This window comes from Miscanthus floridulus, chromosome 19 (genome assembly GCF_019320115.1).
Source record: "Miscanthus floridulus cultivar M001 chromosome 19, ASM1932011v1, whole genome shotgun sequence".
NCBI lineage: Eukaryota > Viridiplantae > Streptophyta > Magnoliopsida > Poales > Poaceae > Miscanthus > Miscanthus floridulus.
The window spans coordinates 37486463-37513446 of NC_089598.1; the positions used below are offsets into that span (position 1 = coordinate 37486463).

General features: G+C 43.7%; 1 pseudogene; it reads right to left on the bottom strand.

Annotated features, from left to right (window-relative positions):
- Positions 1–6721: 6721 nt before the first annotated feature.
- Positions 6722–16424, bottom strand: LOC136525882 (uncharacterized; annotated as a pseudogene).
- Positions 16425–26984: the final 10560 nt, after the last annotated feature.

A 26984-nucleotide genomic window follows, 5' to 3' on the forward strand; every position in this document is an offset into this window, starting at 1 on the left:
AGCCTTTGAAAATATTTTTCAGAGGTGGCTGACACTATGGCGGGCTATATAGCCGCCTCTATCAAAAAGACCAGGCGCTTCTACAAATCGTTTATCACTACTACGTAAAGGATTTGTAGAGGTGACTAGCCACCTGGTGGTTTTTCAGCCTCCTTTAGAGATCGATTTGTAGAACTGAATCAAAACAGGAGCCGCCTCTACAATGAATTTCTCTAGGGGTGGCTGGAAACAAGAGCGAGCCGCCTCTAAAAATCGAGTTTCCAGAGGCGGCTCAAAAATACAGTCGCATCTACAAATCATTTTCTACAAATCATAAATCCAACCACCTCTAGAAATATATTTTAAAGGCAGCTGAATTAGAGCCGCCTCTAAATAGGGTTATTTGTAGAGGCGGATGAAAATACAAGCCGCCTCTAAAAATGAATTTCTAGAGGTATATCTTATTTCGAAAATCATTTTTAGTGATGGATTTTGATTGAGCTACCTATAAAAAAAGAACTCCGTCGCTAAAAATAGTTTTTTTAGTAGTGTCTGTAGTATATTGTTTGGAGCCAGGGATAGAGCCTGGAATTAGACATAGCCACATAGGCGAGCATGCATGTTGTTAACAACAAAAAATCGAAACTTATATATGTATATATGCGCCCACATAGACTTCACTTTATAAAAAGATGATTATAAAAAATATGGAGGTAAAATAAAGAAACTGGAAGCAAGATAAGCATCAGGACTCGAGACACATGCCAATTTGACTTAGGATCATGCATGCAGCGGTGATCTTGACGGAATACAAAGGGCCTCTTCCCAGGCAGGTGCATCCAGCCCCAGAACCTCGAAATCTAACGCCTAGAAGCAATCTGTGCCCCAGTCAAGATTACTAGGTCAGGAACCAAACAACCTCTAGAGCATCTCAAGAGTACCCAATATTTTCTTCCCAAAAATATGGAGTTTTACAGCTCTTAAAAAAGTATTGGAATGAATAAAGAAGATCATCTCCGAGTTTCTACTCTTTATTCTTTCCATGCCCTTCCACCTTTAGCTTGGTCGACAAGCACATGTAGGAAAAAAACGCGTAACTTTACAAGGAACAGGGTGACTTTTCTAAGTTCTAAAAGATTAAGAGGATGGATTAGGAGTTATTCAAGAGGGGGTTTTTCTCATCTTGCTAAAACCCAAGGATTAGGAAGGGCTTTAGGTAACTCTTGGAGCTCTAAGTATACAGTAAACTCACGATCTACTAGTCGACCAATTTGGTAAGCCAGAATAGAATGTGAAGTAGGAGTATCTGCTTGACTGGGAAGCTCAAACTTCCAGGAAATCAAGAACTGCTGGGAGCAACATCCACGTAGGTGCTGCGCCGAGAATTCTACACATCGGCAGTCAAATTCCCCGTATCAATTGCAGTGTCGCACACGTAACGAGAGCATGCATGCAGCTGCCCGCATTCAAGAAACCGCGCGCTGCCGATCTGCGGCCTATATATACGAGCCAGCTGAGGAAGCTCTTGGATCATCACTTCGTTGCTAACGCACACGGAGGAGCAAGCTATTATTAGCTAGAGATCGAGCCGGCTTAGACGTAGCCTCATCTACCATTAGTGGTTTGATCGACGACGATGAGGTCCAAGTTTGTTGCGGCGGTGATCTTGACGGCGGTCGTCGTCATGGCCTTAGTGGCCACGTCCTGCTCCGCGCGGCCGCTGGCGACGGGCGCCGACGCCAACTTGGGAGCGGGAGATGCCCATGCCGCCGTCGTCTCCGGCAAGCAGATCCTGCAGCTTCTCAGGCGGCTTTATCTGCAGCAGCTGGGAGCGGAGCCGTCGTGTCAGACCAACAGCTCCAACGGTGGATGCCCACCACCGTCATCAGGCTAGAGTATATATAAACACTAAACAGCATATGCAGTTGACGTCACGTACGTGTCCATATTATCAGATACACGATTTTTAATTAAATTTCCTTTCATGAAGAGCCATATAGCCAGGTTGTAAACCCCTTTTGTACCTTTATTTCTCTTATTTCATTATATTCGTTTGTGTACATATTCATATGTAACGCGTGCAGTGGCATTTCCATATATAAACGAACATTCACTTGTGAGTTGTGATGAGGACAGCAAAGGACTTTTCTCATGCTCTAAGTAGTAGCATTCGTGCAACACACAACTTTTTTTTTAGGTCGACTCTTGCTACATATATAGTATATATTATTTGATTCTTTGATCAGTCAAGACGACGGACTGTAGGTTTTGTTAGCTTGTCTACTTAACAGGTTGAGCTGGCTCACGAGCCTCCAAGCCCATGTGAGAATCAATATGGCCGGGTAAGCACCATGAGCTTTAACGCTAATATTCTACTGCTTCCGTTCTAAATTATAAGTCGCTTTAACTTTTTTAGTTCATTCATTTTACTATGTATCTAGACATATTATTTATCTAGATGCATAGCAAAATGAATATACCAAAAAAGTCAAAGCGACTTATAATTGGGAATTGAGAGAATACTAGCAATGTATATATAATAAACAACTTATTTCCCTCACAGAGTAAAAGTGAAATTGATGGTAGATGAAAATAATAACTGTAATTTTTTCTGATTGTTGGGAACTATTTTGAGATTTTACAGGTTTAGGGTCGAAATGAAAACAAAATAATTACTGATGAAATGGAAACATACTGTAAAACTAATAAAACAAAAATGAAAGCAAAAATAATCTTTTAGGTGTTTCAGATCATTCACCAAGCATGATTACCGTTTTGGGTCGGTATACCATGGTAGAACTAGAAACCTAGGGGCGGAGACGGCTAGGAATCCAACATAGGGGGGGCGGCACAAACAACAAGCAAAACAGAACCAAGTTTGATTCACCGATCTTATAGTTATAACCATACATATTAGGGCAATAATGTTATGCAAAATGCGAATAATTAAGATTACATCTGTATTAATTTAAACTTAGTTCTACGAGTATCGGCAGGATCATATTCATTAATGATGTCATCATTACTAATCTTTTTAGCCAATGCCTTCTCAATATAAATTACCAAACAATCTCGTGCAAATCCATCTCCCATTGTAGTTCGAAGACGTGTCTTCATAACCTTCATTCCTGGAAACATTCTCTCCACAGTTGCGGTTGATATTGAAAGAGTTAAAACCAATCTTAACAACTTCTCCACCATTGGATTGATATTGAAAGAGTTAAATCCAATCTTAACAACCTGTCGACCATTGGGTACAATGAACTTTTACCTGGTCTTAAATAGTCCACGTGTTAGATCAGCAAGTGATGGTAATTCTCTTAGTTCTGGATGTGTCGGGTTCATAAACCCAGGGTCCCCGATGGGCCCGCTTCCCAGCAAGAACTCGGCCTAGCAGACGGCATTACAACAACACGTGACTCCTGGGCCGGCCCAAACAACCAACGACAGGCTGGAAGAGTGATCCTGTCTCCGACCGAAAGGCCTGGCCAAGGAGGGGACAACGCTCGCTTCTGACTCCAACCCGCTTTTTTGACCAGAAATACACCGAACCTCTGCTTACGGCTCTTCTCCAACCAGCGCGGTCGGAGCCGACTAGGAACGATCGACCAGGGACGCTCGTTCGGTAAGGACCCAAGAGTCAGGCGGAGCAGATAAGGCACGACGCTCAAGTCAACCGCAATACCGATGACCGTACCCTACACACCTGCAGGATAGTACTACCAGGCCATGCCAGAAGGGTGCTTTGCAACCTTTCACACATGTCAGAATATGAACAGTGTTGTGGGAGCTGACATTTGTCCTATAGTATGGTAAGCGCCGACATTTGCCATACCAGAAGAACACGATGGAGCCTGCCACATACATCTGGGCGTCAACAGTATTGTGGGCGCCGACAAACTGTCTTGTACCCGACGGCAGTGGGAAACAAGACTAGAAAACACACACACTCTCTCTCTCCCTCTCCTAACTTGTAAGGCCGTCCCCTTCACCTATAAAAGGGGATGCGCTCTCTCCTAAAAAGACGGATATATTCTGACTCTCTTTCTCTGCTAAGCTTTAGACATTCTAAGCTCCACGGCTCTAGAACTATAAAGCTACACAGAGCATACGTTCCAATACTTAGCGCACGTAGGAGCTCCTGTCACTCTTGGCCCTTTGGTCCAGAGCCCGACCGGACCTTTAACACCCCCTTCTTATTCCCACTCGTTTGTAACCCCACAGCAAACTTCGAGCACCTGGGCTCAGGAATAAAGTCACCGACCGACTCAAACTGGACATAGGGCACGTTGCCTGAACCAGTATAAACCCTGTGTCATTGAGTGCTAGGCCACATCCGATCACAACGTACGGCAAAACTATAAATATTTACTTGTTGGTCACTTTTCGCACCGACAGGATGGTTGCACATCAATCTTAAAATGTGGGAGTTATGCATTTGTTTGTTTTGTGATTTTAATCTATACGTTTAGTTTCCCGAACCTCATGAGTCACGTACATACGCAATTGCAAAGTCAGTCTTCATGAAATAGAGTATAGATGTTCTGGATGGTTGCATACATCAATTCTAAAATGTGGAAGTTCGCATTCTAATTGGGCTCTTTCTTTACTTGAGAAATCAGCTGGATAATATTTTTCCACTGGACTGCATGTATTTTCTATGTCGAATTCCTCCGTCCTTGGATCCAAAGAGCCACAAAGGGACAAAAGCTCCATCGCTTGAGAGCTGAATCGATCTTCTAACTCTATCGCTTGCTGATCTATTGCAACACTAAACACATCCACTTTGTAATGGTGAAAGGCTGTGGAGTTATCATTCTTGTTTCGAGATTTAGTCACATGCTGCATATAGGAAGATAGGTTATTAATGGACAAATAAATATATTTTCATACTAAAATAATTCTAGAAAATAACATATTTCTTACTTAGATCTGGGATATTAATCTCATGCTTCTCGCAAAACAATTTGACCTCTTCAAGAAGAGGTTCCCAGCCATTATTTCGTAACTCACCAAGCAACACTTTTGTGGTAGAAACACAATCCACTGCATTTAGGATATCAATGGATTTCTTTTTGTAGTGTTTGGCACAACACATCAGTGATCTTCATAATCTTTTCCATCATAAGCAAGCAGGATGAACACAAAATCAAATGTGACAATGATTTGTAAGGCGCCTGAAAGCATCTAGGCCCCTAGTTGGGTTTCAGGTGATTAATGACAATAAGAGATTACTGTGACTAACGTGTGTTTTGTAAATGCAATTAAGTTAGGTCATGGTAATGACAATTGATTGGGCAATCATGGTTGTCATGCCCCTACGATGGAAATCATTTCAATTTTCAAAGGATGGACGACAAGGTTAAGAATGGACTAGTTCTAAGTGTCGTTTGGTGTTGAAGAGACACTTAGAGTAGTTTAGGACTTTGTTTTTCCTTTGGCTGTACTATTAAGGGGGGTATGGACGTGTAGCTTGACCTAGGTGAGTCTAATGAGTTAGGTGTGGTGCACACTTGTCAAATCTAGCACTAGGTAGCTTCTAAGTAGCCCTTAGATCAATTGAAGCAAACTTCATTCACATATGATTTCGAGTTGGAAGAGAATGGAGGGTCAAATGTTGACTGGACACTGGTTCCGGTGTGACCAGACGCTGGTGCAGTGTCTGGTCAGTTCATTTGATTAAGGTGAAGTCGTCTGGGCACGACCGGACGCTGAGTAAAATGTGACCGGACGTTGGGGGTCAGAGTCCGGTCAACTCCAGTAAGGTTCTAGAGAGGGAGAATCTTGATCGGACGTGTCCGATCAGTGTTGACCGGACACTGGTCAGGTTCTGGCTACTGACCAGACGCTGAGCAGCAAAGTGACCGGACGCTGGGTGCCAGAGTCCGGTAAACATCAGTAAGGTTTCAGAGAGCAGTTTTCATGATTAGACACGTCCGGTCAGTGCCGACCGGACGCTGGTCAGTGTCCGGTCACAACTTAACTACTCGGTGGCGGGGAGAACTGACCGGAGCGTCCGGTCACCCCCACAGAGACACATAACGGTTTGTTTTGAATGATGGGTTATAAATACTTTCTCTATTCACTCAAAGGATCACTTTTACTCATTTCAATAGCTGAGAAACACCCTTGAGAGTGCCAAGGAGAGCAAGGTCCTAGTGAGGTGATTGAGATTTGAGAATCCAAGAGAGAGGCCTCATTAGTGAAAAGAGAGTAGCAAGTGTGTATCCACCCTTCTCATTAGGCTTGTTGTGGTCAAATGAGAGTTCTTGCTTGTTACTCTTAGTGATCGCCATCACCTAGACGGCTTGGTGGTGATTGGGAGTTTGGTGATCATCCGGTGGAGCTTATGGATGATTCAACTCAAGTTGTGAGCGGTTGTGGGTGATTCACCGCGACAGAGTGTCAAAGAATCAACCCATAGAAAGCACTTGATCCTTGCATGGATCAAGAGGGAGCTACACCCTTGCGTGGGTGCTCCAACAAGGACTAGTGGGGAGTGGTGACTCTCCGATACCTCGGCAAAACATCGCCGCGTTCCTCCTTCTCTCTTTACTTTAAGCATTTACTTTGAGCAATTCAATACTTGTCTTTACATTCATAGAATTGCCATGCTAGAGTAGGATTGAAACTTAGGTTACAAAAATTTTGTGCGGTAGTACATTAGAAACACTTTCTAGGCACAAGCGGTGAAGTGGACTAAGTGTAGAGTTTAATTATTGCAAAGAATTTTAGAATTAGCCTAATCCACCCCCTCTCTCTTGGGCATCTTGATCCTTTCAGCGCCACTAGCATCACCCCTAGAATACTTCAAAACTGAACGATCATTAGCAATGCTGCGTAGGACTAAAACTGTGGCACCAAACATCTTCTTTAAGCTTTGAATTGACCTATAATGGGAACTCCATCTAGTGTCCCCTGGCCTCTGTAGAGAGGATATCTGATTTGCCCCTCGCCCTATGTCAAGTTCTCCCAACTCAATTTCATGAGCAATATCCTTTGCTTGATTTGCTAGCAACTCATTGTTGCGCTTGGTAGAAGCACTAACAACATTTATGATGAAATTTGCATGCTGAAAAAATTGGGCACTTCATGTACCTCCCCATATGCTGCTACAAGGGCTAGCAGGAGTTGATGGCCCATGCAATGAATATAATATGTATATAAGGGCACTCATTAAGAATTAGAGCTTTCAAACCATTCCACTCCCCTCGCTCTAGCTCGTATGTGCACCACTCCCCCGCTGCTACGCACCGTGCCCCGTCCCCCTACGCGCGGCAAGGTGCTGCTGGGGTGCTGCCGAGGTGCTACTGATGCCGTCATTCCCCACCAGAAGGTCATGGCCGCTGTCGAAACCGTTGCCGCTGCAATGCGCAACCTCAGCAAGGAGATGTTGCGATGAAAGCGCGTGTTGCAAGTGTATGTTTCAAGTGTTTCAGACGTTTTCAGATGTATGTTGCAATTATTTCATATGGTTGTTGCAAAAGTAGATCGGGGATGTTGCACATGTTGCATATGTTGTAAGTGTTTCAGAAGAATGTTGGAAGTGTTTCAGAGGTTTGTTCAAAATGTTTCATCTGTTAGTGACGTATGTTGCAAATATTTTGATTTGGATGTTGCATATGTTTTACACATATGTTGCAACAATATGTTTGAAATGTTTCGGCTATTTGAGTCTTATGTTGCAGTAAATGTTTTCATGTTGCAAGTTGCAAATGTTTTATCCAAATGTTTCATATGTTTCATACATATGTTGCAAGTGTATGTTACAAATATTTCATCTGTTGCATACGTATGTTGCATTCAAGTGTTTCATGTTGCATATCTTTCATGTTGTTTGGAGAGTCTGGGGCGCGGGGAGTGATGGTGGCACGGCGCGGGCACTGGGGAATAAGGTGCGGCGAGCTAGGGGCGGCAGATGGGGCACGTGGCACGCTGGTGTTCGGGGCCGGCGGTCGGGGCGCGATTGGGGCGGGGTGGGGCGAATGGCCTTGAATTGAGGCGGATAGAGTGGGCTGCGACTGGGCAAGGTGCGTGTGCGGGGCAGGAAAAATCAGCGGACGGGCAGGTGGGCGCTGCCACTGGGCAAGGTGCGCGTGCGGGGCTGGAAAAATCAGCGGACGGGCAGGCTGCACGGGCGTCTGGACGCTCGTGTCGCTAGCACCTCCGCTTTGTCAAAGATGATATAAGAAAAAAGATATTCTATTACATATCGCATAAATTATGCTATATAGAGGTAAAATAAAGAAACTGGAAGCAAGATATGCATCAGGACTTGAGACACATGCCAATTTGACTTACGCTCATGCAGCAGTGATCCTGACGGAATACTAAGTATACACTAAACTTACGATCAATTTGGTGAGCTAGAGTATTATGTGAAGTAGTAACTGCTTGACTGTGGGCAGCTCAAACTTCTAGGAAATCGAGAACTGCTGAATGCAACATCCACGTAGGTGCTGCGCGGAGAATTCTGTACACATCGGCAGTCAAATTCTTCGTATTGCAGTGTCGCACACGTAACGAGCTTGCATGCCGGCCCGCATTCAAGAAAACCGCTGCCGATCTGCGGCCTATATATACGAGCCAGCTGAGGAAGCTCTTGGATCATCACTTCGTTGCTAACGCACACGGAGGAGCAAGCTATTATTAGCTAGAGATCGAGCCGGCTTAGACGTAGCCTCATCGACCATTAGTGGTTTGATCGACGACGATGAGGTCCAAGTTTGTTGCGGCGGTGATCTTGACGGCGGTCGTCGTCATGGCCTTAGTGGCCACGTCCTGCTCCGCGCGGCCGCTGGCGACGGGCGCCGACGCCAGCTTGGGAGCGGGAGATGCCCATGCCGCCGTCGTCTCCGGCAACCAAATCCTCCAGTTTCTCAGGCGGCTTTATCTGCAGCAGCTGGGAGCGGCGCCGTCGTGTCAGACCAACAGCTCCAACGGTGGATGCCCACCACCGTCGTCAGGCTAGCTAGAGTATATATAAACACCAAACAGCATATGCAGTTGACGTCACGTACGTGTCCATATTATCAGATTATACATGTTTTTTAATTAAATTTGCTTATACATATATACATGTGCGTACGGTTGGTAATTCTTTCATGAAGCCATAGCCAGGTTGTAAAACCCTTTTGTACCTTTATTTCTCTTATATTTCATTATATTTTTTTGTGTATATATTCATATGTAACGCGTGCAGTAGCATTTCCGTATATATATAAACGAACATTCACTTGTGAAGGGGACAGCAATGCAAAGGACTTTTCTCATGCTCTAAGTAGTAGCATTCGTGCAACACAACTTTTTAGGTTGACTCTTCCTATACACATACTAAATCCGTTCCAAATAAGAGTTCATTTGACTTTTTTGACCTCAAGTTTGACCACTCGTCTTATTCAAAAATTTATGCAAAATATCACATCTTTTGTTGCGGCTTGCTTTATTAATAAAAGTTCTTCAAGAATGACTTAAATTTGACTATGTTGGCACAAATTTTTTGAATAAGATAAGTGGTCAAACTTATGTCAAAAAATCAAACGAACTATAATTTAAAATGGATGAAGCAGTATTCTTCGATCAGTCAAGACGACCGACTGTAGATTTTTGTTAGCTTGTCTACCAAACAGGTTGAGCTAACTCACGAGCCTCCAAGCCCATGCTATGTGACAACTGACAATTCTGGCCGGGTAAGCATAGAGACCATGAACTTTAACGCTAATATTCTACTAACAATTTATATATAATAAACAGCTTTTTCCCTCACGAGTAAAAATTAAAGTGATGGTTGGATGAAAAAAATAACTCTAATTTCTGATTGTTGGGAACTATTTTGAGATTTTACAGCTTTATTAGGGTTGAAATGAAAACGACAATAATTACTAATGAAATGGAAACATATTATAAAACCAATAAAACGAAAATGAAAGTGAAAATACTTTTAGGTGTTTCAGATCGTTCACCATGCATGATTACCTTACAATTTTGGGTCGGTATACCATGGTAGAACTAGAAACCAGGGGCGGAGCCGGCCAGGAATCCGACATAGGGGGGTGGCACAAATAACAAGCAAAACAAAACCACTTAAGTTTGATTCACCAATCTTATAGTTATAATAACTATACATATCAGGGCAATAATGTTATGCAAAATGCGAATAATTAAGATTACACCTATATTAATTTAAACTTAGCTCTGCGACTATCGGCAAGATCATATTCATTAATGATATCATCATTACTAATCTTTTTAGCCAATGCCTTCTCAATATAAATTACCAAACAATTCTCGTGCAAATCCATCTCTCATTGTAGTTTGAAGACGCGTCTTCATAACCTTCATAACTAAAAAGATTCTCTCGACAGTTGCGGTTGATATTGAAAGAGTTAAAACAAATGTTAACAACCTGTCCACCATTGGGTACAATGAACTTTTACCGGTCTTAAATAGTGCACTTGTTAGATCAGCAAGTGATGGTAATTCTCTTAGTTCTGGATGGTTGCACATCAATCTTAAAATGTGGGAGTTGGCATTCTAATTGGGCTCTTTCTTGACTTAAGAAATCAGCTGGATAATATTTTTTCCAGTAGACTGCATGTATTTTCTATGTCGAATTCGTCCGTCCTTGGATCCAAAGGGCCACAAAGGGACAAAAGTTCCGTCACTTGCGAACTGAATCGATCTTCTAACTCTATCACTTGCTGATCTATTGCAACATTAAACACATCCACTTTGTAATGGCGAAAGGCTGTGGTGTTATCATTCTTGTTTCGAGATTTAGTCACATCAACATACTTGAATATTGGAAGACAGATTATTAATGGACAAATAAGTATATTTTTCATACTAAAATAATTTGGGAAAATAACATACTTCGTACTTAGATCTGGGATATCAATCTCTTGCTTCTCGCAAAACAATTTGACCTCTTCAAGAAGAGGTTCCCAACCATTATTTCATAACTCACCAAGCAACACTTTTATGGTAGAAACACATTCCACCACATTTAGGATATCGGTGGGTTTCTTTTGTAATGTTTGGCACAACACATCAGGGACCTTCATAATCTTTACCATCATAAGCAGGATGAACACAAAATCAAATGTGACAATGATTCGTAAGGCGCCAATGCTGCGTAGGACTGAAACGTTGGCACCAAACATCTTCTTTAAGCTCCGAATTGACCTATAATGGAAACTCTATTGGGGGAGCTAATATTCATTTGGGCCAACTCCCCCTAGAAGAGGCCCAATAGGGGCTAGTGTAGGTCAATTTCACCCCCACCGAGGGGTCGCTTCTAAATCGCCGTTATCCATATGCCAAGAGCATGAGGGCAAGGGGGCTCTCTCTACCCTCCTCTCCTAAACCTGTTCGGAAACCATTTTCCCAACAAACTCCATCTAGTGTCCCCTAGCCTCTGTAGCGAGGACATCTGATTCGCCCCTCGCCCTATGTTAAGTTCTCCCAATTCAATTTCATTAGCAATTTCCTCTGCTTGATTTGCTAGCAACTCATCGTTGTGCTTGGTAGAAGCACTAACAACATTTATGATGAAATTTGCATGCTGAAAAGAATTGTGCACCTAGCAACTCATCCTTGTGCTTGGTAGAAGCACTAACAACACTTATGATGAAATTTGCATGTTGAAAAAAATTGTGCACCTAGCAACTCATCGTTGTGCTTGGTAGAAGCACTAATAACATTTATGATAAATTTTGCATGCTGAAAAAAATTGTGCACTTCATGTACCTCCCTAGATGCTGCTACAAGGGCTAACCGGAGTTGATGAGCCATGCAATGAATATAATATGCATAAGGGCACTCATGGAGAATTAGAGCTTTCAAACCATTCCACTCCCCTCGCATGTTACTAGCCCCATCATAACCTCTGAGAGGACCGCACAAATTGATTCTTTAAGTGTCAAAGCAGTTGTGTCAAGAACATGGACCAGATCAAGAAAACGCTCTTGTATAAGACCTTCCTTGCAGACAAACCGAAGAACTATTGCCATTTGTTCTTTTTTAGATTCATCTCGAGCTTCATCAACCATTATGCAAAACTTGCTATTGCCAATTTATTCTCTAATTAATTTCTGTACTTTTCGAGCAAGTATGCTTAGAATTTCCTTTTGGACATCTGATGAAGTGTACTTAGCATTTCTAGGAGCCTTTTCTAACACAACATCTTTAACCTCCTTGTTATATGAAGCCAAAAGCTTGACCACTTCAAGAAAATTAACCCTGTTTAAAGAATCTAGAGATTCATCATGGCCTCTAAAGGGGCATCCTTGGAATGCCAACCACCTGAATACAGAAATAGAGGAAGTTCATATTAGATAGTACAACATGTATATCTTTGACTGCAAAAATGAAAGAAAGAAATCCTTCTCATATATCATTACCTAATGCAATCAATTGAGTCCCAAGCCTTACGCTTGCTGCTGCAACAAGTATCTCATTTTGTTTAACCATCAAAGTGTCAGTTTGAGCCATTGTGTTTTTAGGATTGTTAAAACACCGAACAGAATAATTGTGAGCTGAACTAGCATCTCCCACGTGCTTTAGAAATGAACACTCCTTTTCTATTATTAACTTTCTTCCGGTTCTGAAACCCCTTGACAATAAATGAATCTGATCCAGATTTTCCAATTGGCTTCTTTGAAAATAAAAACATGGTAGACGATAAGCACAATTGGTGTGAGGTGAATATTCTAGCCAAGTAAATTCCTTGAACCAATTGCTTTGAAATTGGCGACGATGAGATAATTCACAGATTGGTTGATTAAGCACACGTATGAACTATTTATCATCCGTCTCTTCTTATTAGTTAAGCACGCGTAGGAGAATATTCAGTTGAAGCAATGAATGGATTAAGAATCTCCCATCCGGATCACACTAGCAAGAGCCAAGAAATACAAGAACATCAAGAGAAAGGCAGGAAGGAGTCGATTAAACAAATACGTGGCTGCTCAAGCAACGTCTCGCCTCGCCCAACACCCAAATTAAGCTCTAGGGAAGTGACGGCACTGCACTAGAACACTCAATCAGTGCCATTGTATCACTACCAGGTGTGCTTGACTGACAGTGACTAGTAATCACTGTCGGGTGGTAAGGCAAAGATCCGAAAAATTGGCGGCAAGCTAAAGACCTGGCAGTGACGGAGCCTGCCATTGCCGGTTGAGACCACCACCTAGTGGTGATGTATCACTACTGGTTTATTGTACGAGCCGAAAGTGATACATACCATATCACTGTTGGGTTATGCTATCACTTGGAAATGAGATAGCCCTGGTGGGTTAAGCCACAACCTGGCGCTGAAATATTTCATATCACTACAGGTTTTCGTACTAAACTGTTAGTATTAGCTAGTTGTCTTCGGTCGTTGGATCCACCTAACTATCGCAACATTGATTCTCCACCGTTGATCCCACCTACCACCATTGGTTCTGGTTATAAAAACGACGTCCTGACACCTCCAAAGCCAAAGATTATCTACATATATGGACTGTTTTGTGGGAGAGAATTCTACACATACACATTTCATTATGTGTAGTCACGATAATGCACACGAGAGGTACTAGAAGAATGTTTGTGAAGATGAAGATGATGCCAAAGGTTGGGTGTTGTTAGCAATATATTGCTTCTCAGGCCTCCGGTAGGTTGTTAGCGCTGCGCTAAGTTAGCAGGTCGGAGTTGCTTATCACAGCGCTGCGCTGAGTTAGCAGGGCGGAGTTGCTTATCACGACACTAACAGTTGTTGGTCTACTTTGAGTTAGCATCAGCCACCTTGCACATCACATGCTCCAAACGCTTTTGCACCTCGGTTGGCTCTCTCCACCCTCCTTTGGCTTGCTCTTGCAGACTACCAGGTTCTAGAAGAACGTTTGTGAGGTGCTTCTATTGTAATGTGTTTGTAGACTTCGATTGTAACAACACCCTAGTTGGTAAAATGTTGTAATATGTTTGTAGCCTTCATACTATTTTTGTAGACTTCAAATGATTCCCTAATGTCTATGTTTAAATCGATTATTGCATGTGCGTATAATCATTGCTGGTCAGTTTACAAATTGCACCTGAGTTTTCCAAAATTTGAAGAATTATTTTGAATCATTATTCTAGCTACTTGAACATTAATTTAAAGCATAGATACACGGTAGACAATCTCAAATAGCACTAAACAAACTAAACCAGCAATGCACTTAAACAGAATAAGGATTTCACGTCCAATTCGAACTAAAAGAGACAAATTTTTTCGTAAGTTCTTCCATCGATGGGCTTCTTCTGATTCCCCTCTTCATCCACAGGTGCACCGTCATCAGCCACCTCAGTTGATATTTTCATGTGCTTAACATAGTCTTCCTCCCAGTACCAGCCGGCACATCCACTACCATCCCACTAAAAGTAGAACACCAAATCAAGAAATTTGAATCAAAATTATCAAAAAAATGGCTTAAAATCATAAAAAAAACACGGCCAAAAGACCTCACATTATGATCTAGACACTTGTAGAAGATGCGACCACAGTTCGGACCTTCCTTCCTCCCTCTCCGGCCTCCCCACGGTGAGGCCGTTGTTGGCGGTTCTTAACTCGCATATTTTGACCACCAAATTAATCTGAAATGACAACATTTCATGCTATGGCATAGCAAAATAGTATTTTATTTAACAAGTTCCACGAGTTTTGGTGCTCGGAGTTATTTTGGTGGATGTACTCAAAATTCGTGTTAAAAGGATATTAAATAGTACACGTACAACTTGGCGGATATTGGACACCAAAGAAATTCGAAATTTATTTCACAGCCAAACAGTCTCAAACAAAGTTTTGGAGGACACCATTGTGAAGAGCTCGTCAAGACGATCGAAACGGACATATTATTCGCTATATTTGAAGCTCGAAATAAAAAGATATCAATTTCACTAATTAAGTCAACGTTATGACTTATGAGCACTCAAAACAAGGAATTGTATCCAGCCATGGGTCCAGCTACTGTACACGACGTGTATTTCAACTAGCTCAGAAAATGTAGCTGGGCCCCGCCGCTCCCATGCAGCCCGCAGCCAGCACAATGGATCGAGCAAGATCAATGCACAAGGAGGAGACAGTTGGGCCCCAGCCTAGCAGCCATGCCGGCTCAAAATGCAGAAGCTGGTGGGGGTCAACGCCCAGGCGGCCCAGCGCCCAAGGCTCAGCAGCCAGGCCAGCTCCTAGGAGGCCAGGACGTCGCGCAAGAGCCCAGCACAGGTAGCGCACAGGAACAAGCAGCGTGGAGGGAACTTTAGTACCACATTGACCACGATTTAGTTTCCACTAGTAACACCTATAAATCAAGAAGTACTTCCACTCGTAACACATATCAGAGGGAGCAACTCTACCACTCTCGAGATATAGAATTAGAATAGCCTTGGTGAGAGTTAGGGAGAGTGCTCGGGTTCTGAAAAAGTCTTCGGAGGTCTGGTATACTTCTTTTATTGGTCCTTTCAGTAAGACTTAAGTATTCAATATATTTATCTTCTATAATTACTTAAATATTTCTCATGGTTATCTATTTCTCGTCTTAGTTGGTTAGCTAAAGCATGGTTAGTATAGTGGTTTACACCTTGACATGGGATCTCTGCTCGACTGAGTGCTCCGGTTGTCATATGTGGCTAGAGGTAGTAATCGATAGTGTAGACGTGGTATCTATACTATAGATTACCTGAGTTTGCGCCCAACCCCACGGATAGTTGTGGTAGCTCCGGAGGTGACAGCTCCAACCAGACCTTTGTAATCCACCGCGTTCGGGTTTGTGTTTTCGTAGAGCTTTTGGCAGCTTGACCCCCATCACCCCTTCCTAGTCTTTTCGATGCTCGGAAAGGTACTGCTGCTTCCGAAGTGTTATGGTGTGATTGCTTTGCTTTATCCACTACTTAGTTAATCCCTCTAGTTTGAACTAGAATAGAACCATAGTAATAGAGAAGTGCATAGGAATCGCTTTCCAGTTGTCCTCCCAGCTTAGCCTATCTGCTCTTTTTATCTTATCATGGAGTTCTCCTCTGTGTGTCACTTATACAAAACTCATATTTTATCATTTACCCCCATATTAGTCTACTAGCTAGTGGACACATGATGGTCGACTATCAGTTCTTTAACCATTGCTTCTCTGAGGATAAATACGATACCCTGGAATACTCCTGGGTAAAAGCTACAACGGTATCCGTACGCTTGCAGATTTCTCTGTTTGCGTTAACAAATACCAACAGTCGTCTCCTCCAGCAGCACGCGCGGCTCTTCGACCGGCCGCCCCTAGTCCGGCAGCCGCCCCAGCCAGGCACTCGATGCGGCCTTCAAGGCCGGCCACCAACCAGGCGCTCACCTGTGGCAGATAGCTCTGCAAGGCGATCGGCCTCCGCAGATCTCCTCTACAGGGCCGGTCGAAGCCACTTCCTCCATTGTCGACACCGGCCATGGCCCCGCCCCCGTCCTCGATGCCAGCCGCGAGCAATGACCTCCTCTACTTCTCGATCAAAAGAAATAGGCCGAAGCCTCTTCCTCCTTACGGCAAAGCTGCGACCTCCTCTGGGCTGGTAAACTCCTAGCTCGGTGCCCCTAGGAAGACACCCACAAGCGTGGCGCCCCGAGGCCCATGTCTGCCGGCGGCGAGCGCGGTTCCGGCAGCGACCGCTGCTCCGTCCCATTGCCGGCCATGGCCCTATCTTGACTAGGAGGAAGAAGAAGGGGCTGACGAGCGGGGTTGGGTCTGCTTGTCAGTGTGAGAGGAAGAGAGTTGAGGGGGGGGGGGGGGGGTTGCGTGTGGATGACATATGGGGTCTGCTGTTTTTCCAGAAGCCACAACTCTTCAATCAAATGGCTTTCAGCTTGCTCATAGCCAATAAATCCACAATAGCTTTTTCATAGCCTACAACTCACAACAGTATTTTCAAAAGCCATAGCTCAACTAAACCGGGTGACTCCATGACACCAGTAGCACATCGACAGCTTTACTGGGCTCCAATCCACTCAAGCTGGGCCTGCGGCTTCGAGAAGGACGCAGGCCACTGACTGTATGTTCCCTTTCGTCCTCCACCTGGGTGCTGACAGCATTCCTACCCCATTGCCGGCATTGCATAAGTTTGGAACGCAGCACTACGTCCATATATGCTTTTGAAATGAAAAGGCCGAAGGGTTTGCAACTCCTTTTAGTCCTGTTATTATGCTTTTTCGCCACATTCCTGACGCGCATTCTGCAAGATATTTGATCATGAAGGTAGGATGAACCATTTAAGGCCTTGTTTGAATGTACATGTATCAATCTCAATCCACATGTGTTGAAGTGGATTGGAGTAGAAGTAAACTAAGTTCATGATAATGCACTCTAACACACGTGGATTAAAGTGAATACATATGTATCCAAACAAGGCCTAAAAAGGTGAATGCCCACTCCAACAATAACATGGGCTATCTAATTACTAATCCTTTTGGAAACTGGGTGCAATTAGCACCGAGCAGTACAGCAACATGCATGTGAAGTTAGTGCTCTTTGAACATTCCTTCCAATTGTTGCGACATCCTCGCAGGTGCAACCTTTACTGCGGGGCATTTCTGTCTCGTCATGACACACGTAACATGCAACATAGGTTCCAGAAACTTACCGCATGAACCATGCCATATATATACCCATGGATGGTCCATGCAACGAACTCTCATATCATCGTGTTTCACAGATCACTACTACGAGAAGATCAGATCGAAGCAAGAAGACACTGTGCTTTGAAATGTCCCTGAAGGAGATCGAGAGGCTTCTATTGCTGGTGACTAATTGCATTGGCAGCTAGCACAAAAACAAAACATGGCGATGGCGAGAGTGATTGCCGCGGTGCCGGTGATACTCCTCATCATCATGGCGCTCTTGGCCACCTCAGGTGCGTCAAGGCCGTTGGGCAGCGATGCGTGGGTTCCGGCCAGGGCGGTCGTCTCCGCCGACAACGGTGTCACGCAGTTCCTCCGGCAAATGTACCTTCAGCAGCTGGGAGCCGGGCCCTCGTGCGGCACCAACAGCTCAAATGGTGGATGCCCACGGCTCCCATGATCGATGAAAGATTCTGGATTTCAGGAAAATATAATGAAGAAGAGCACATTAGACAATCTTGGCGCTTGACGTCGTGCGTGACCATGGCTTTCATTTAGAGAGGAGAGAGAGAGGAGGGTAATGTTAGTTAGATGAGTAGCCGCACTGGTGCTCACAACAGGAAACGGCTGATTTGCCAGGAGCAAAAAAATTTGCCGGGTGCTTTTTATCGGGCACCTGGCAAAGGAATTCTTTGCCGGGTGCCACGCCTGGTGACACCCGGCAAATATGCGATGTGATATATATGCGTGGGATTGAGTTTGTGATGAGATGGATGTGATATATATGTGCTATATTGTCTTTGTGATGCTTCAGATGTGATATATATCTTTTATATGCTGTGTTTGTGATTATAGAATCAAAAAACAAAATAAAAAAATTAATTTTTGAGGCTTTGCCGGGTGCCCTGGCCCTGGCACTCGGCAAAGCTGGAAACAGAATTCCCAGCTTTGCCGAGTGCCAGGGCCAGGGCACCCGGCAAAGTTTTTTTAAAAAAAAAATTCTTTGCCGGGTGCCCCATGACTTGGCACCCGGCAAAGAAATTACGAAAAAAAATAAAAAAAACTCTTTGCCGGGTGCCTCCGCGGTGCGACACCCGGCAAAGAAATTATAAAAATAAAATAAAAAAATCTTTGCCGGGTGCCTCCCCGGCACGACACCCGGCAAAGAAAATTTGAAAAAAAAATTAAAAAAATCTTTGCCGGGTGCCTCTGACATGGCACCCGGCAAAGCAAGCTATGACGGAGGCAGCGCCGTAACGACCACTTTTCTTTGCCGGGTGCTAGGTTTGCACTCTGCAAAGTCTTTGCCGGGTGCCCGATAAAAAGCACCCGGCAAAGAAATCTTTGCTGACTAACTTTTTGCCGGAGGCTCTTTGCCGAGTGCAAAGTAGCCTTTGCCGAGTGCATTCGACACCCGGCAAAGCGCCTAAATCCAGTAGTGGCGCTGATGTTCTTTATTAATTTATTATAGCGTGTTCTTTTTTGCTTCACTTTGGGTCGTGTTTTATTTGTTTTGGATTGATTCATTGTGTTCAATATGGGTGTATATCCATTCATTCTTCAGTTCTCCGTAAAAAGATTGAGACATGCAATCTATTATCTTAGTATTGGGAACTGCTCCTGTACTCTACTCACAAAAGAAGCACTAATTCTTAACGAGTAATTAAATTACCACGTGAAGGACCAAGCAGGCGACTAAAGGAGGTGAATATGGAAGCCAATAAATTTTTCTCAGAGAGATCTTGGCTTTCTTCCCAAGTCAATCCCTGAAGTGCTTGCAAACACCAAAAACTCCACAATGAGTGTACATAGGCCAACCGGTGACAAGATACTCTCAATAGTCTTTAGAGAACACAGCGAAAGACTGGAAGCGGAAACGATTGAAAACACAACATGTAAGTTGAAATCGCAGCAATGGAACGAAAACAACCTAGCAAAACCGGCCTGGCCAGTTCTGCTGCGCTGGAAACTGACCAACCGTCCTAGCCGATTCTGGTCTGGGCTGGCTGCCAGTGAAACCGGCCACGCTAATTCTATGGGACCTGCAGCCCGTGAATTTTCCCCAAACCAAATTCAATCTGAATGAACTTCTATTGATTCCAAATTTTACAGCGATGTTTCTAGGGGTGTTGTAGATCTGTTTTTGAGATGAATTTTCCCCAGAAGATCAACACCCAGAAACTCCTGAATCAAAACAAATCCCGAAAGCCATCTCAAAAAGAGGGTTTCCTCAATTTTCCTTCAAAATTTCTCGGGAATCTGCCAAAACTGGTTGGTAGAAACATTCCTCAGGGATCCTAGCACATCTTGACCCAGCTAAAACACCCTCAAAAGATCAGATTCAAGAAAACCAACAAAACACCGGAAGAGGGGCTCCGGGACTGGAAAAACATCAATTTGAGAACGAGATTCAGTGAAGTATATTCCCAACAAGATCTAGGTTCTTACAAGGTCAGTCTTTTCTCAGATGAAAACAGCACTGACAGAGGCACCCACTCTCTCGACTACTGGATCTCCTCTTAGCAATATAACTCTAGCTAGACTTAGGAAACTAAAAACTAGAGACTGAAAGACACAACTAGAAGAGGTAGTTAACTTGAGATCTGTACATCGGATGGCCACGGGCCCTTCACGAAAAGCTTCACCTGAGCACATGCTAGCTCTCCGATGATACCACATGCCGCCCTGAATTCCTCCATGGGTTCTGAGGCCCAAACCTAGCACGCCGCCCCTGTAACACCTCTGATGTACCGAAATGAGTTTCTCAGATTTTTGATTTAAAAACACACTTGAAATGATACATAAATCTTATGTGGCTCATTTCTGAGAGAGAGAGAGAGAGTCAAATAAATATAGTGAGTTAGTTTACTTAAATGCATATATGTATTAATGAAAAATTCTAACGCGAAGAGCAGAATAAGTAGTTTTAAACATTGGCACGGAAGCAATTTTTATAAACAAAAATCAAATACAACTTGTATGTAGTACTTGAATAAAGTAGAGTACAAGTGCAGTAGATGAAAATGCAACATTAATTTTGGAGAATAAATACTGTTAGCTAGTATTTTGGGAGCTCATAAATCAAACTTGGAATTTAGAAGGGTCATTTTCGTTGCCAACAAGCACTTGAGCTTATATTTAATAGTATCCTTCTGTGGCAAATTATATTGGAGAAACTAATTAGGAAGTGCTTAGATATTATGTTTCTAAGAGTTAGTAAGTAGTATGGGCTAGGTCATGGTACAATTGTTAGTTGAATCCGGTAAGGTTTAGACCCTTTAAAAATTACGGCAAAACTGCTAAAGGTTGTTAGTTCTAACCAAGCCTTTACTCTGTCCAAGTTGGAAAAGAATGGTAGACAATGCCATTTTGGCATATAAAATTCAACAAAAATGATTAATCAATACATCCATGTTTTTGTACAGTTGGTTGCATCAAGACGAGCACTTGAGCATAGTGTAGGTTATAGTCATGTTGGTTGTCATGTGAAACTCGTAAAAATTGCCCAAAACCCCTTAGAACATGTGACGGATCATGTTTCGGGGCTCTGTTCACGAACTAGCATCCAACGCGACTAAACCTGTTTTGGCATCTCACTATCTTACCTCTCTGGCCATCCTCTGGTTGTATGGATTGCTCCTCTAGCTAGCCGTTAGTGTCAACTTTGGGGTCATGAAATTAGTTGAGCCTTCACTGAATCGATGAGTAGTTTTTAGGCCGCTTTAATAACCGTGCTTGGCACCGCTTCGGCCGTTGGCTTCGTGGGCGTGGTCACCGTTCGCAGGTGTGTAGCGTGTGCCGGGATTGGTCCGTGGTCCGTCGTGGCCTCTCCCTGTGGGCCAGCATGTGTGCTGTTGCCGCGTGCCAGCTAACGCCGTGGCGTGTCTCTCGCCTCTCCTTGCCTCTTGCTGGCCAACCCACGCCATGCCGCTAGGCCACGTGCAGGTCCGGGCCGACGCCACGGCAGCCGTCGTCTAGCTGATGTGGCATGTGTCTCAGCTGCACATTTCACCTACCCGCCCTCAGATTCATCTACTGTGAGCCTGTGCCGCTGCCGCCACATCATGACCATCCAGTCCCAGTCGTAATGCTGAGGTGATGCTCCTCTGCCTTGCTTGTCCCGCTCGACGACGCCTACAGGCCCGCTCGGGTCTCGCTGCTTCAAGCGATACGCACCACGCCAAGCTCTTCCCTGCCTCGTCAGCTGGGAGCACATGCTTGTACCGCTTCGTTTTAACCCATTTGGCCCACGCACGTGCCTCTCCGTGACATGGCAACAGTAGGGGCACCGCACTTCCCGCTCTCCCAATTCACCTTGCTCGAGGCTCCACAGTTTGATTCCTCACACCAGTAGGTATCCTAGGAGGTTATCTAGTAGACCTGCACGTACCAAGGCACAACTGGGCATTGTGGTCGGCCAATTTGGCGTTTGGCTCGTCGCCGGTGAAAAATCACTGCCGTGCTCGGGAAATTGGGGGTAACACCCATAGGGCTGGTTGCAATTCGATTGATCTTATCCCTAAGCTCGCATTGATGTCCCCTATTCGGTGCTCGCGTGGTTTTGGCCAGGGTCCTTGTCGGCGGCGAGGTGACACGTCGGTGCCTGCCTCAGAGCGTCGCTGCCTCGTCAACTAGCACATGGACTGACCACCCTGACCCCTTCTCTGCTTCAACCGTCATTGCAGCTCAGATCATGGTGAGCTCCTGGTGCTTCCCCACTATCTTTACTCCTCCGTTAATGCCCTAGTCCGCCAGAATGCTTGCGCCGCCGTGCGGTTTGGCTGGACATCGTGGTTAGGTGCGGTAGTGCACCGTTGAGCTCCCTTCTGTTTCGCATCGCTGCGCGTAGGTCCGTAGGTCTCCATCGGTCAGTCAGGGGTGCTGATTAAGCCTTGGTTGGCCGGCTTAGCCATGCAATGCCGGTCGAAGCTTCGCCGGTGAGCGCAGTGGCATCTGGAGCCACCCCGTTGTCAAGGCGGATAGTTCGGGGGCTAGTTTATAAAACCACTGTCGTAAGGAATAGTGCACAAAGTAGTGGTATTAATATCTGAAATGTCAGGGGCTTTCCTGCAAAGCCACCATCGCGCGTAGGGCGTGTCCGCCATGGGTCGTTCGTTGGGCCATCCTGCTGGCGCATGGCCTCGTCCACGCAGTCCGTGTTGGGCTGCTAGGCCAATTTGGCTACCGCCGGCCCTTTCCATTCCTAACGTGTTTTCTAATTAGGTTTCCAAGGTAAACATGTAAATTTAATAGAAATTTGTGTAGTTGACCAAAAATTATGAAACCAATTTTGTTAAGTTCATAAAATCATGATCTACCTACTAGTGTACTTGGTTCACATGGTTATAAAATATTTCATGGTTGCCTTAAATATTTTAACATGCTGTAATATTATTTAAGCATAAACTTGTAGAAATTTTCATGATAAATTGGTATTAGTGTTGGCTCTAAAACTTTCATAGTGAATTCCTACCATTATTAGGTGCTCACTGTAATTTTTATAGCTCTATAATAATTAGTTTGCTAAGGTAGCTAAATGAGCCCTAGTTCAAATATATATATTTACTTAATAAAGAAACACCTAGGGATTTTATAACTAAAACATTGTGGGAAATTAGCGCCTAGTTCGACAACTTGGATACATGGTCTAGTATGTTAGTCGTCAGAGCTAGCTTGTTAGCTTGAGAGGCGTAATCGTATTTTAAGAGTTGCGATTGCCGTTGAGTATTTACGTCTTCACGTTGCATCTACGAATATCATAATAGGGACAACGATGGATCGTGGAGTCGGCCGAAGTAGCAGAGAAGATGGTGCATTGATGATCGTGTCATCATGTTGGAATGCTAACTTTTAGTCATATCTTACCCATGCAAGCCCCGGTGCATAACCCCTATTATTCTGCACTTTATTTTATGCTTGTGCATTAAGTTTTAAGGAGTTGAATGAAATCCACTTGCATATATATATCCTTATCCTATGAGTCTTACTAGTATGACAGTATCGTGTAGATTGCTATGGTACAGGACTCCGGTAGAAATCGAGTGATTGCCTATCACTCGCGAGAGATAGAAAATATATTATTGTTACTATTATCATGTTACTATCACATGGAATATATATGGATAATAATTGGAGACCGGGTAGGACCATACTTTGGATTTGGATTTGGACTTGGTTAGGTAACCGAGAGAGGCTCTGGTTGCATTTGTCCCACCTGTGTCAATTGAGGACCGTCCGTTGTAGTGGATTCTAGTCTGGTAACAGACTTATTATCCTAAGCACATACTTTCTTATAGGAGCGAAAAGGCTCGTTGCTCTCTTGTCGTGGGTTCCGGCTCTTTCTAGACCGGCTGATTAGAGGCGGGGATGGTGGAGGTCTAAGCACCACGCTGAGTCCGGGACTCAGGAGTGGAGGCTTGGAGTCCAAGTTTGGACAGGGACCTGGACCCCTTGACAGGAGAGTGGTGGGTTGGTCTTGCTTGTGCCTAGGGTACAAGCGGGACGTGTGTTTTGGGGTACCCAGCTGGGATACATTGGTTCACGAATCAACATGTGATACGGTACGACTTGGCTATGATCTAGCACCATAGTAAGAACTGGAACATGAAAGATGGTAAAATGGTTTTGATTGCTTACCACCTGCTTGAAAGTAGCATAGGTGCTTACATAGAATGGTTAGTTAATGAACTAATGATGGCTTCTAATAAAATTGAATATAAGGACGCACATTTAGTAATGCTTCCTACAATACAATAACCAACAAGCCAAATAGCCTTGCATATCCTTGGAGTCTTTTATTTTCCTCCTGTCGGGTAAGTCTTGTTTAGTACAATCGAGTACTCAGGGTTTTATTCCCCCTATTGTAGGTGATAGGTGAATGCTAGAGCTGACACTTTTGTGTGGAAACCTCCTGGTGGGCTCAGCTAGGATTTCCTTACAATGCGGACATAGAGTTATTTATAATTTCCACCCAAAATGTTTTACAAAGGAAAGAATTACAATCTGTTATCATTCCATGTATATAGATGCTCCTCATGTCATCGTTTGAACTGTCATTACCTAAATTGTGGTTTCCGCCAAAAACTCTGATCACATTGTATAATCCGCTGTTATAATTGTCGGCGCAAAAACGTGTCATGCGCTTGGCACACAGCAAGCTGGAAGGATCTGCTTAGGATGAGCCCGGAGATCTGCTTGGCTTCAACGCAGGACCAACCGATCCTACGAATTCCTCCCAAGGCATGCCAGCCAATTTGACCTGCAATTGATAAAAAGAGAAAGTTTATCAGTAATTTAATGTGGAACATGCCGGTTTTTATCCAGACAGTTCCAAGTGTGCTACTTCGGGAGCAGCCAGAAGGGAAAATCGACTAAATGGCCGATACACAAAGAAATCAGCTGTTACGGACTATAAAGCCTGTGGGTTGTGATTGATTTTATGTTGACAGGTACGATGCACGCAGATTTAAGTAAAATAATCAGCTAGGTGGGTATTATCGGTGTAAAGCATTGAGCCGATGAATCTAACGAGAAAGGATATAACATGCGAACAAATCGATTGTTTAGTATAAATGGATCTATAAACGCTCTAAATCTAATCTGTTTTCATCAACAGTGAGGTTCGACCAGATCGATGGCAGCTATGATGATAATAACAAACTAAAATCGAAAAATCCTTAAAACCATCCATACATTGACAGGCTTTCCGAAAGACATGCTATATGTGTGAAAGCTCAAGCGAATCAGCTGAAATAGCCGATTCAGATGGGAAGGGGACTACAGTATGTGAACAATCGACTATTTAACATAGACAAATCTATGAACTCATCATACTTAACCTGTTATCTCTAACAGTGGGGTTCGACTGGATCGATGGTAGCCGTGATAAAGACAACAAATCAAACCTTTAAAGTAAACAGATCTATTCACATTTAACAGAATCATGGAAACACACTGTAGGCGTTGAAGTGCGGGCGATCGGCTATTTAGCCGATGCAGCCATAGCAAACAGTCGAGGTCATGCCTGATCGAAAACAAATCTACCAACTAGCATCCTTCGATCTAAAGTGCCATCAGTGGGGATCGACCAGATTGTTACAGCCATAATAGCGAACTATAGACCAGATTTAACTAGCCAGCAAACCTTCTCAAGATCAGATATGCCTTAACCGCGTATTATGTATGATCAAGATCGAAGTAGAATATCCGATAAAACATAACCCATCGTTTGGAGTGAGAAACATCGTATTGTAACAAAATAAATGATGGACTAAAAGGATATAAGACCGATCTAGATCGATCTTGATCGAGCAGATTGATGTTGCTGAAAAACTAATGACAATAAGATCATCAGAAAGATCGCTAACTTAATGAATCTACCCGAAGGACACCACCCTTAGGTAGAGCCAATAACTTTACCTTAATCTAATTCGAGAAGTGGAGGTCGAACTTAACCGATGCAGCCATACTTGAACTAGATAAGAGTCGATAACTAGCTTATACTAGAGTTCGCAGTGGAGGTCAAACTTAATCGATGCAGCCGTATAAATAAAAGTATAAGCCATGATGGTACTTACAGACAAGCCAGACATCGGTCGAACCGATGCAGCCCTACTTGTTGAAGAACTCGCCAAGATCTACACTACTCCTACTCCTAAGGGTTGACGTAAAGCCAAAAAAGTAATTTATATTAATTTATTGGATGTCCTTTTCATAATAGCTAGGGTCCAATATTTATACCCGGAGCCTAAGCATAAATCCTACTCAAGTACGACTCATTACAATCTTTGGTATAAAAGAAAATATTCCTAACTTAAGATAACTTGGACCCTAATCTTTCCCTTTTTGTAGAGTCCGACATATATTTCCCAATGCTAATCATAGCTCATTGTCGTTATTTGCTGACGTCATTCTAAGAGAGCCGATTCCAGTGCTGCACCTGAATCAGCTGATATCGATCCTTATGCAATCAATTCCTTAATTGACATAATCTTGGAAGCTTCGAGTTCCCATATTCTTCTTCCCAAATTTTGTTGTAAACACATGCCCCTAATTTTAGGATAAAAATGATTTTATTCCAAAATTCCTATTTACCTGTTTACCACATCGCAACCGTTTTATTCTGAGATATACGCATGACTCCTGATTTCTTGATTCGAGTCTTATATAATATCCCAACAGTATCTTTTCCAACTCACTCGACCCATTTGCTTTTCCCTTCTTTCTCGAGCAAATCTTAACAACCAAAGTCGTCATCGCCAAGGCCTCAACCCTAGCAAATCCTCTGCTTCATCAAGCTGTTCTTCAAGTAACCCCTTTTAGATTCAGATCTATTTTGGCTACAATGGCGACTAGCGACCATGTCCCGGAGGTATGCTTCCAAGTTCCTGTTTTCCATGTA